The following is a 12,142-nucleotide window of genomic DNA, read 5'->3' on the forward strand; positions in this document are numbered from 1 at the left end:
GCATAGGCAAGGTTACGTAATATTGACTGCTTGAAGAACATGGAATGCACACCCCACATTCTGACAAGTCTAGATCACATAGGCAAATGAACAAACTTGATGACAGGTGATTTAAGTAACGAAAATCCCACAGCAATGACTTAAATTTATTTAATAATTGAAAAAGGTAAAAATATATAAAAATCTACTGAAAAATTGACCAACATAAATCAAGCGTTGATTATAGTTGTGATCTAGCATAATGAAAACGGCCTGTACCAAACTAATGAAAACCTTAACCAAATATTATGTTACATTATCTTTTCAAGTAACTATTTCTGTATGTAATAATAGGAGTAAAATATACATTTCCTTCTTTTTTCCTCTCCTCTTTGTGTTTCTATTGTGCTCAAAAATATGTTTAGTTATATTTAATTAAGACTGCAGTGCAATGCTAACTACATGTATTATTTCAACAAATTGTCTTAAGAGCATCAGCACTTTTTACCATTTTTTACCACACGCTTATACATTGAAAAAAGTTTCTCACGCACATGCCCCTCTGGTTCACTGGCATCTGGTGTCAGCAGAAAGACCATTACTTTTGTGCAAATGGAATTAAGAGCAAATGATTCCCACAGGCTTGGGAGAAAAGAGCAGTAGAAAAAGGTTGTCGAAACTTAAAGAGCCATATTTACCACTATTGGCTACCACTCATCCAAATGCCAAGGCAACGTTTATTTGCCACGACCAGTACCAATCCCTTTGTTTACTACTTTAGACAAGGAGCCTTTCTATGGTGGGCCTCCTGAGTGCACTGCAATGAAACAACCATAGAATGTGATTTACCTCAAAATTAGGCGCAGAATTTTCCTCTAGCAGATATTATTGCTCTATGCTGAAATATAAGGTCTTATAGTGTTAGTGGCACTGTATGCAGCCTTAATATTCGTGAAAGCTTCATCATAAAGGTATGTTACATTAATTGTGCCTCAAATCCTAATTGATCATTACTAATATTTATGCAATGCTGAAACACTGTTGCCTTAAATACGCACTCTGATCCCTCTATTCCTCAATTTAATAACATTTTGAATTTACCTTAATGTGTAGATTGTTTACAATTAGCCCTCATCCTATGCGGAGCCCAGGAAACGGCATTAATTGATACATAATTTCATCAAATTTCACATGCATCTGTCTTTTCACAAATTAAATTGGCACACAAAAGGCGATAACATCATTAGACATGTTCTGTCCCATTATTTAACTCATACCTACACACGCTGAGGACAAAATTTGGGAAAATATTCACCCTTGAAGTTGTTTTACAACTCCATTTTCATGGAGCTTTGTGTATGGACAAAAGACAAACTCAGAATTCATGTGATGGAAAAACTCATAATAGCAGTTCTCATTATTTTTTTCAGGACAGAGCTTATCAAAGACTCTCTTAATTACAACATTTTTTCATGTTCACAAGTGTTAGCAATGGCCTTTTAGTTGGACTTGATCTATATTGATTTTTGGCAAAGAGAACAAGGTCACAAGTCAATTACAATTTACTTGCTTCCAAATGATGAAAGCATTAAATCCTTTTTAATAGCTCAGTTGGTCTGCTCTGTTGGATTCAGGCAAAACATTTGCTTTTATAATCCCAAACTTTTCAGTTGGCTCGATATTTTTATTGTTCTCAACGACGTTTAACATGTATTATTCTGAGGGAGAACATAGTCCATTTTTGATTAGTTTCACATGAAAGAAGCCCAAGTTGAAAAGTTTGCATTTTCTCTCACACAACACACTGAATTCAAACACACTTTCTTCGCATGGTAAGGGAATGAATAATCATAGTCATGAGAGGGGGCGATAATGACTTTGGGACCTTGAGCTCTGCAATTCTTCTTATTGAATGCAGCAAGTCAAGTCACAATTTATAATACCCTTAATCACAACAAATGTCTCAAAGGGCTTCATAAGCCCACAGTGTAGCAAAACTATGATATCCCCTGATCCAAACCTAGAAGGACAAGGAATTCACCATCCAGGGAGGTAAAACTTGGTAACCGAAAAAAGGATGGTGGGGCTCCCCTTTCAGGATGACCATGTTATAGTGTGGGGGTCCCCAGCCTATTCCACAAAGGCCTGCTGCGGATGCAGGATTTCATTTCAACCAAACAAGATGACACCTTTTCATCAATCTGGTATTTTACAAGTGCTATCAGTTGATTGCAGTTAAATGCTGCTTGTTTTAGCAGAAACCTCATTGGTTCAACTGTGTCTGTGCAGGATCGGTTGGAACAAAAACCAGGACCCACAACGGTCCTTGAGGACTGGTTTGGAAACCCCTGTTATAGTGGAAGCTGGGAGGGCAACTTTGATCACGTTAAATCGTGACATCTACAACAATGTGTTGTTTAGTTATTGGCATGCTGTAATGATGCCATTGACTCGCGCTAGCTTAGCCACTCCAGAGCCCTGAAACTAACAAATAGCAACAAAATAGAATTTGTTGAATTCCACCAACTAACTAAACCCCCGCTAACTCGAAGATTAAGCCTAATGTCAAAAATCCTGAACTTCCGCTTTAAGGTGATCATTATTATTGTTGTAACATCGGCAAAGAAGTCACCAACTTCGCCAGGTTTTTAATCATTTATATCACAACTTATACTAACAACACAACAACATGAAACGAGAAAGTAAAAACTTGTCCGCACCTCTCTCACTCTGTCGTCATTCACACAGGGTGTTCAGGAACTGCATGCAAAACACAACAGCCACATTATAATCCGATTCATTTTTATGATTGTTTTTCAGATTTGTATTTATATTTGTTTTGCTATGTGTAATTGCTATTGGTAATTGTATCACCAGGATTTATTAAGGATTTAGCATTTAGGTTTATTGGCTGTGGAACGAATTAATCGAATTATAATGTGTTCTTATGTGAAAATCCTGCTCAACATACGACCGTTTCGATTTACAATCCAGGTCCTGTAACGAATTAAATTCATATGTAGAGGTACCACTGGATTTGCGAATGATACTGTCAAGGACATAAATACCCAAAAAATAAGGAACATGTACTAATCCCTTTCGCAACTGCACAAGTCACATTACAATATTTGAGGATGACATTGCCATTTTATTGTAATACATATGTACTTAGATTTCATGATGATCTAGCAGTAAGATTGACCTTGTGTATGGCGTTGTTGAGGTCAAGCATTGATGAAATATCAGAATCCATGTTTAAAAAAAAATGTCACTCATGTGAGGGCCATCTTAGTGAAGTGATTTGCCCTGAAGCCTGATTGAACATATTTAAAGAAAATGTTTGCTCGAGGTTGTATGATTATTAAGATATTTTTGTACAATTTCTTTTAGGGTTTTCGAGATAAATTGGCCGAAATCTTACTCTAATTTACTGCATGCCAGTTTTCTTCATCAACATGTCCTGGTAAATCTTTGCCTTTCCCAAGCACCTTGGACCTTGATTTGCTCTTTCGTTAATTCAATTCAATTCAGTCAATAACTGAGTAGGAAATTTGAAAGAGTTTTTGAAATACTGTTAGCTTTCATACTTGTATCCTCCCAGAACACTTGTTCTAATTGCATGATGTGTACATATACAAGTGTGTTTGTTCGTTTAATTGCTTCCTCACCAATTAATGAGAGAGGAAGTGAGAGTATACAGGTTGAAAGGGAGACACAAAGCCACCACAATGAGCAGCAAAGTTATTTTCGAACCCCTCATCTCCCATTTCCTGCTAATGAGGTAATTCCTAAGAATCCCATTTCCGCTCGTTAGCTGACAAAGCTTGCAGCCTTTGCATTAGCATGTTGTTTACCACGGTTTGACCATCAACTGCCATTGATAATTCATGAACATGCTAAATAAACTGATGAGACCCTAATATTTATACTAACAAGAGTGAAATCTTTTGGTTTTAAAAACGGGAAATGTGATGTAATTTCAAAAAATGCAACTGTATATATTTATCTTTTTTACTTGTCAAATGGGCCCCGAAACCCTGGATTCACCTCTATCAAATGAATGTAGTTTTTAGTTTACACACTTGTGCTTTTTGCTCTTGTCTTCAATACATTGTATGTGCAAACTAGGGGTGTGCCATCTTAGGCACCCCACGTTTCGATTCGATTACGATTCAGGGTGCTACGATTCCATTATTGAACGATGACCACGGTATTGACGATGATCATGATTATCACGATTATCGATGCATCATACATTACTAATTAATAATGTAGTCAAACAAATTTATGTCCATTATTTAAAATATCTTAATGATTCAGCAGGAACGATGGAAACATTCCCATACAACAAAAAACTGCCCTTAAAGTGTTTTTTTTTTGGTTTATTTATTTTTCATTTTATTTTATTTACTTATTTTAAGAAAGTGCGAAAACGTTAACCATTTTAAAGGCAGTACTTATTTCTCAACATTCCTATACAACACACAGCTGACCTTGAGACCTTTAGCTATTTCAAAGGCCGTACTTATTCCTCTCAACAATACAATAAAACTTAAACTGGTGGAATGAATTCCACATTTTCTGGAAACAAACAAAGTGTCTTTAAAAATAAGACTTCTTTTAACCGATATACTTTGTTTTCACAGATTTCTGTACTATTTGGCTTGTTTGTTGTGTTACCGCTGTACTTAATCCTGGTTTTAAACATTCTGCATATGGAATAACTTTTTTACACCACCAAACAACGCACCACTTGACATGGAAATACATGTTAGCGAAGTCTCTCGTTAGCATAACGCTTGGCGCTAACTTGTAACATCTCAAAAACGACGACAATAAAAGCTAAACAGTACAAGAGGGTTCCTGTACTCACTTCTGATAGATGGACACGGGACTTAGCAAAATGGATGGAACCATGCTTTCATGTTGTTGACGCCAAATTCTGATCCTACCATCCGACTGTCGCACTTAGCAAAATGAATGGATCCATGCTTTCATGTTGTTGACGCCAAATTCTGACCCTACCATCCGAATGTCGCAGCAGAAATTGAGACTCATCAGACCAGGCAACGTTTTTCCAATCTTGTATTGTCCAATTTCGATGAGCTTGTGCAAATTGTAGCCTCAGTTTCCTGTTCTTAGCTGAAAGGAGTGGTACCCGGCGTGGTCCTCTGCTGCTGTAGCCCGTCTGCCTCAAAGTTCGACGTACTGTGCGTTCAGAGATGCTCTCCTGCCTACCTTGGTTGTAACAGGTGGTTATTTGAGTCACAGTTGCCTTTCTATGAGCTCGAACCAGTCTGGCCATTCTCCTCTGACCTCTGGCATCAACAAGGCATTTCTGCCCACAGAACTGCCGCTCACTGGATATTTTTTCTTTTTCGGACCATTCTCTGTAAACCCTAGAGATGGTTGTGCGTGAAAATCCCAGTAGATCAGCAGTTTCTGAAATACTCAGACCAGCCCTTCTGGCACCAACAACCATGCCACGTTCAAAGTCACTCAAATCACCTTTCTTCCCCATACTGATGCTCGGATTGAACTGCAGGAGTTTGTCTTAAACCATGTCTACATGCCTAAATGCACTGAGTTGCCGCCATGTGATTAGCTGATTAGAAATTAAGTGTAAACGAGCAGTTGGACAGGTGTAGTGTATATTATATACTGTATGTATATATATATATATATATTTTTTTTTTTTTTTTTTTTTTTTTTTTAATTGACACGGCCATGTTGTGTTGAAGAAAACGTAGCAGCGGTCCGTTGCCGACCATTACGGTACATGACGTCACCATTTTGTTTCAGTAATACAGTATTACTAATACTTCACTCTGATTGGTCGAATGATTTCGTCGGTGTTAAATTCTGCTTTTTTTCACTCTTCATAAAGCACAGAATTTAGTTTCTTGAACTCATTTGTGTCAACGTTTATTGCAACTCGAACCATAACAAACGTAACACAACACAGACCTGTGTCCGTCAACTATATCTGTCCCTCGGGAAACTCAAACCCAAATAACAATAGTTCCTCTTGTTACAGTAGCGATGCGCTCGTTCCGATTTCAGACTTCTGTCCTCACTTTTATTTTACCTTATCAATCCATGGAAGAAACATTTATTCATCATGATGAAACGATCAAGTTATACAGCAGCCTTTAAAAGAAAAGTCACATCTGTTTTGTTTTCTCCTGGATTTTGGTAAGTTGGAGAAGTTGTCAGATCATATTATTACCGTGCTTACTGTCAGTTTACGGTAATGTTTTGAACTACCAATGTGCTATGCTTGTGCTGTGTTTCACCAGTCAGTATAATAACATTTCTGTATCTGTACACGAGCTCTATTTTCTTGTATTCTTCTATTTATTGGTAATAAAATTAGGTTGCGCGTTATAGACGCGTACAATAATTTTCCCTAGATTTTACAAGTAAATTTGGGGTGCGCGTTATACATGGGGGCGCCTTATATTCGGGAAATTACGGTAAATCTCTCGCTCAGTAACCAGCTGCATCCATCATAACATTGTTTTTACGTCCGTTTAAGGAGTCGTGGCGGCAGACGTGTCTTGAATTTCGTTCCACTACTAGCGGCTGTCATAAAGTTATTGGGAAAATCATCTTTTTTGAAAATGTATGAATCGTAATCAAAGCGTCACGTGTCGAATCGCGATGCATCTAATAATCGATTTTTTTTGGCACACCCTTCGTAGAAACCCAATTTCCAATGGAGTTGGAACATTGTGTAAAACTGATATTAAAACAAAATACAATTATGTCCAAATATACCGTTGTACAAAGCCAAGGTATTCGATGTTCAAACTGATCATAGTTATTGTTCTCATATGGGTTTGTTTGTTTGTTTGTTTGTTTGTTTGTTTGTTTGTTTGTTTGTTTTTCAAGTATTCACTGATTTTGAATTTGAGGCATGTAACACCAAAAACCTTTGGCATGGCTGTTAATCACCTTTCTTTTTGACACGCAATAAGTATTTGGCAACTGAGAACACAAATTATTTTTGTATTTTTTTCCTTTGCATATAAAAGTCTTTCCAATTCTTGCTTGAGTTACAAACGTAGTTGCTCAAGAGTTTGTTGGCTGTTATATTTTGCGTTTCATAATTACACTGACTTTTGTTATAACTGTTGTAACATGTGCAGTATGTGGCTTGGCATTGTCTTAGTAAAGTAAACATGGATTTCACTTGCTTGGATGGCAGCATAATGTATGTTGCTCAAAACTTGCATGGTAGCATGGAATAGGCATAAACACACTTTCGTAGCATCTGATAGCTTTTGAACTATAACAAGCTGGATGTTTTTCCTCTTTGACCTAGAGGAAACAATATCCATGATTTCAAAAGTAAAATTGATCAGACCACAGCAGTGTTCTTCCACTTTGTGTCAGTCTATCTCAGATAAGCTTGGCCCAGAGAAGCTGGCGGCATTTCTGTTTGTGACGTATGGCCTTTGCTTTGTATCTTGAGGATACAGCAATGATTTTCATTATCTAAAAATGGTTTTCCTCAAGTGGTCCTGAGCCCTGGTGCCAATATCCTTAACAATAATGATGCCACTTGTTACACCTAAGGATTTCAAGGTCATGGGAAACTGAAGTTGTTTTTTAGCCTTAGTGGCTATGTGCAGAAATTTCTCTATATTCTCTGGTTTGATGATATTAGGGACCATCGATAAACAAATCCCTAAATACTTTTCATTTGTACTTTGAGAAACCTTATTTTTAAATCAGTGTGCTTTTTTTCATCACATACCGTATTTTTCGGACTATAAGTCGCAGTTTTTTTCATAGTTTGGCTGGGGGTGTGACTTATAGTCAGGAGCGTCTTATGTGTGAAATGATTAACACATTATATCATTTCACATGTTATTTTGGTGTTTTGGAGTGACACTGATGTTTTGGTAAACTTGTTAGCATGTTCTTTATGCTATAGTTATCTGAATAACTCTTAATAGCTATGGCCATGTTCGCATTCTGCCTTTGGCAATGTGTGTTCAATTGTATCATTGACTTTTTTATATTGAAATGCATGCTTTTAGTTTGTGGCGCTTTCACACTCACGTGAGGGCGCACTCGCACTTGTTTACGTGAAGAAGACCGCTCACACGCCAGAAGAAGACAGACAGCTACGCAGCTTGAGTGAGTGGACGAGTTAGCGAGAGAGAAACACGGCTGCGAACCTATGTTTATTATCTATGCTGTAAAATAGCTCTACAGAGGCAACGCATGTGTATATCATCTTTTCTGTTGTTGTTGTGTGTTTTCCACCCATGATCGGACACTTAAAGCCAGTTGTGTGGTTGTTTGAGTGATGTGCTAATGCTAGCGAACGCATGCTAACCGCTTGTGTCATTGCTGTAACAGCACCTAATTATCATTTATGTACGTTGATGCGAACCTGTTTGGTATCGAGGACGAAATTGATTCCGCAAATTATACGGACGTCACGCATCGTCATTTGGGAGTTTAGCTCGCTGTATAGCCGCTGATAGCCAGGACCGAGCCGTAGCGTCCTGGTGAGGACAGTATGTTCGCATTGTGTTGTTCATGCACTGTACACTTATTCAGCATGTTTTGTCTATTGTATTTTTATATTAAATTGCCTTTCAAGATGACAGATCTTTTCTATGTGTTGGATTTTATCAAGTAAATGTCCCCCAAAATGTGACTTATACTCCGGTGTGACTTATATATGTTTTTTTCCTCTTCGTTGGGCATTTTATGGCTGGTGCGGCTTATACTCAGGTGCGACTTGTAGTCCGAAAAATACGGTAGTTGTGAACAACTGAGACTCCTGGGAATGTTTCAATTTTACATAATCATGTCATTGACCTGTTTCCAATCAACCTATTCACATGTGGAATATTCCAAGCAGGTGTGTTTTTTTTTGGCTGCCCTCAACTTTCTTAGTTTTGTTGTCCCTGTCCGAGCTCTTTTAGGATGCCTGGTGAACTTTTATCTACATTTTTTATCTTCTTTATATTGTTCTTCTCGAGTAGGAAAATTGTTTTGCATCAGTGTCAGAAGCAGTTTCCATAATTACCCTGTTGAATGGACCTACTGCTGTTTGGTCCCCTTTCCAATTACTCCTTAATGTAATGCTAACCTTGGCAATTGACATGTTTTTATGGTTACAAAAAGCAACATCTATCTCTCGCTCCCTTCAGACAAACACCCAAACAAAATAAAGCCGCAGCAATTTTTCAATTAACATAGAAATCAAATTATCGGCAGTGCCTGCTAGTAAAATGTGTTTGCCCAAGTTAACTACATTCACCCAGCATAGTTTTCTTTCCATCTCTGCTGTTCATCAAGAGTGCTTTGCTTCGAACATCTTTATTAGTTTCCCACCTCCCTCGTGTACAGCCATAAGGATGAGCTTATATTACCTGCTCTTTTTAATGAGATACAGTTCTAGAAAGTTAGACAAACTTTGATGCTGCCCTTTCATCCACTGATTATATTGACAAGTGGGAAGCACCTTATCCATACTGCATCTGTAATCATGATTCGTCAAGACACATCACATATACAGGAGTATCTTTGAAATACGTTATTCTCTTTTAACTTTGTTCTCATGTGGCAGACTCTCCGCAGAATTTTAATCCAATTAAAGTACTTTTTTCATTTAAATTAATGTTGTGGTCACTTATGGTGTCGTGGCGAAAATATCTGACTTCTTTTCAGCTCGAATGGGTTCAGATACCTCTTAGTCAGTGTGAATGATTGCCTTGCCACTGACTGGCGACCAGTTCAGGGTGTAGTCAACCTTTTTACTCAATTTCTGCCAGGATGGACTCCAGCACCCATGACCATTACTGGAATAAATAGTGTTGAAATTAATTACTGAACATTTTTGTAGTGAACATGGATTGAAAAAGTATGAAAAAGATCACATTTCCAAAGAGAATACTTGTCAATGGTTTTCAAGTGACAAATTATAAGAAGCCCAAGACATCAGCATCCAAGCCAAATGCCTTACCTAATTTTTCATACTTCACTTTTTTTTTTTTTTTTAAATTATCATTATTATTTAGGATTTCTCTCCTCATAGGCGATCTTTGTCAGTATTGTAGTCTGCTTGAGTCTTATAGATTTTTGCACACCAAAGTTCTCAATCTTAAAACATACACTTCCTAATTTCATTGACGGGACACGCCGATAAATAGGGGCCCTGCATTGTTGGCGAGTGGAATCACAGACAAAGAGCTTTTTTTCGTTGAAATTTCTTGTGAATAAATGCTTAAATCCCTGAATTCTTTATACTGTAGATATGGACGTAAAGCAGTCTTGATTCTTGGTTGAAAGAAAAGAAAAACGTGCAGGTAGCATTTATTTTACGTACATATGTTGAATGTGCGGCTTGTCTTTAAATTCACTGTGGCGCCGCCTTACCACAACAAAGAGCTTTTTACGTTGAAATTCTCATGAATAAATGCTTAAATCCCTGAATTCTTTATAGATATGGATGTAAAACAGTCTTTATTTTTGGTTAAAAGCAAAAAAAAACGTGCAGGTAGAATTTATTTTACATAAATATTGCGAACTATGATGCCAATGCCTTGTCGGCTAATTTCTCCATTTTCTTTCGCAACGTTTCAAAATGCATGCATGGTACGAAAAATAGGGTGTTTCAAAATCTTTGACGCCATTTCGTTGGCCAATCATTTTGATAATTTTCGTTGGAATGACCTCAAATTTTCACAGATTGTGTAAAAACGTTTTAAGTTTTTGTGTGTAACGTTTGGCATTTCCATCTTTTCAGGTTAAGAAATGCCTTTCACTTCAAAAGAAAAAGCATTTTGCGTGTTAGAGTATGCTCGGACTCAGTCACCGAAGGCAGTGCAGCGGGCCTTCTTCACAAATTTTGCTAAGAAGGCACCAACTGAAAAACAAATTAGGACTTGGCACCAAAAATTTCAAGAAATTTCAGCGGCTCTCATATTGAACATTTATAAAAAATCTGTCATAGAACCAACAAATATTTGTACTTTTCTTTGTAAATTTAACCAATAAAACTTATGACCTTCAACATAAAGTGTATTTAGTTTCATTAAGATCCATCAAGTAGTTTACGAGATATGGGCATTTAGAATGGGGTCAACCATTTTGGAACATTCTGTATAATAATTACCTTGAATCCTCGAACAAATCACTCCTGAGACATTCCTTCCTGTATGTATGTGGAACAGCTTTCGTACTTTTTGAACCGAAATCCGCCGTTCGTTCACTGCGTACGTGTATTTGTGAATAGCTCCTCCTGATGTGGGCGGCCCCCTGCTTGAAGTAGTTGCGCAGTGCATGGTCGAACTGACCCGTCAATAATGATGATGTCTATGCTTAAAGTTATAATCATTCAAATGCGTGGTGTAATTGAGTCACTTTTACTCAAGCGATCCATCCAAAGTTTCCGCACATTGCACTCATGCAGGATTACCCATTCTTTTGTGGTGTTCCGACCCTCAGCATCAATCCATTTGTTCGTCATATTCAAGGGTTCCTTTAACTTCTGGTCAGTATGTGAAAGCATAATGACAGTAGGGGTAACATTTTAAAAAGCATAGGCGGAGTTTGACTTTTGTGGGAGTGGGGGCGAAACATGAAACAAAGAAATTCTAAATATTCATCTTGCCCTCCTCAGGTGTAGTTTTGGCTAATCAAAGCAAAGGACCTTCTCTAAGGTGCTAGTGACATTATCTGTTCGAAAAATAGTTTTGACCCATTATGAAATATTTTTTAGGATTCTTGTTCATTTCATTCATTTTTGTTTTTATTCCTTTATAACTTTTATAGACATTTTACCAGTTATGTTTTTTTTTTTTCAAATTCATATACTCGCTAATCAGAGTAAAGATTTGGTATGTTTCCCTCTAGTCGTTGACTGCCACTACTGTGGTTTGTGCACATTTATAGCAGCCCAGCATCAGTCAATGTAAACAGTAACGTTAGCTGCTGTTGGCTGTCTGCTGCGGCTGGCACACCTCAGCAATAGCAGACGGGGTATTTCCGGTCATTTTGCTCAGATTAGTCAAGACATTTTTCGGCCACTAGTGGGGGCACTGCCCCGCCTCCCTCCTCTCAATCTCTGCGAATGTTAAAAAGTGTTGCCTTGACTAGCTATCTCTAAAATTAAAAACTTTCAATATCATTTGAA

At 37.5% G+C, this 12,142-nt stretch overlaps 1 protein-coding gene across 2 annotated transcripts in view; it reads left to right on the top strand.

The window, feature by feature from the left end:
* Positions 1-12,142, top strand: part of rptor (regulatory associated protein of MTOR, complex 1) — a 237,804-nt gene that overhangs the window by 155,070 nt on the left and 70,592 nt on the right. The window lies entirely within an intron of this gene.

This window comes from Corythoichthys intestinalis, chromosome 8 (genome assembly GCF_030265065.1).
Source record: "Corythoichthys intestinalis isolate RoL2023-P3 chromosome 8, ASM3026506v1, whole genome shotgun sequence".
NCBI classification, from domain to species: Eukaryota; Metazoa; Chordata; class Actinopteri; order Syngnathiformes; family Syngnathidae; genus Corythoichthys; species Corythoichthys intestinalis.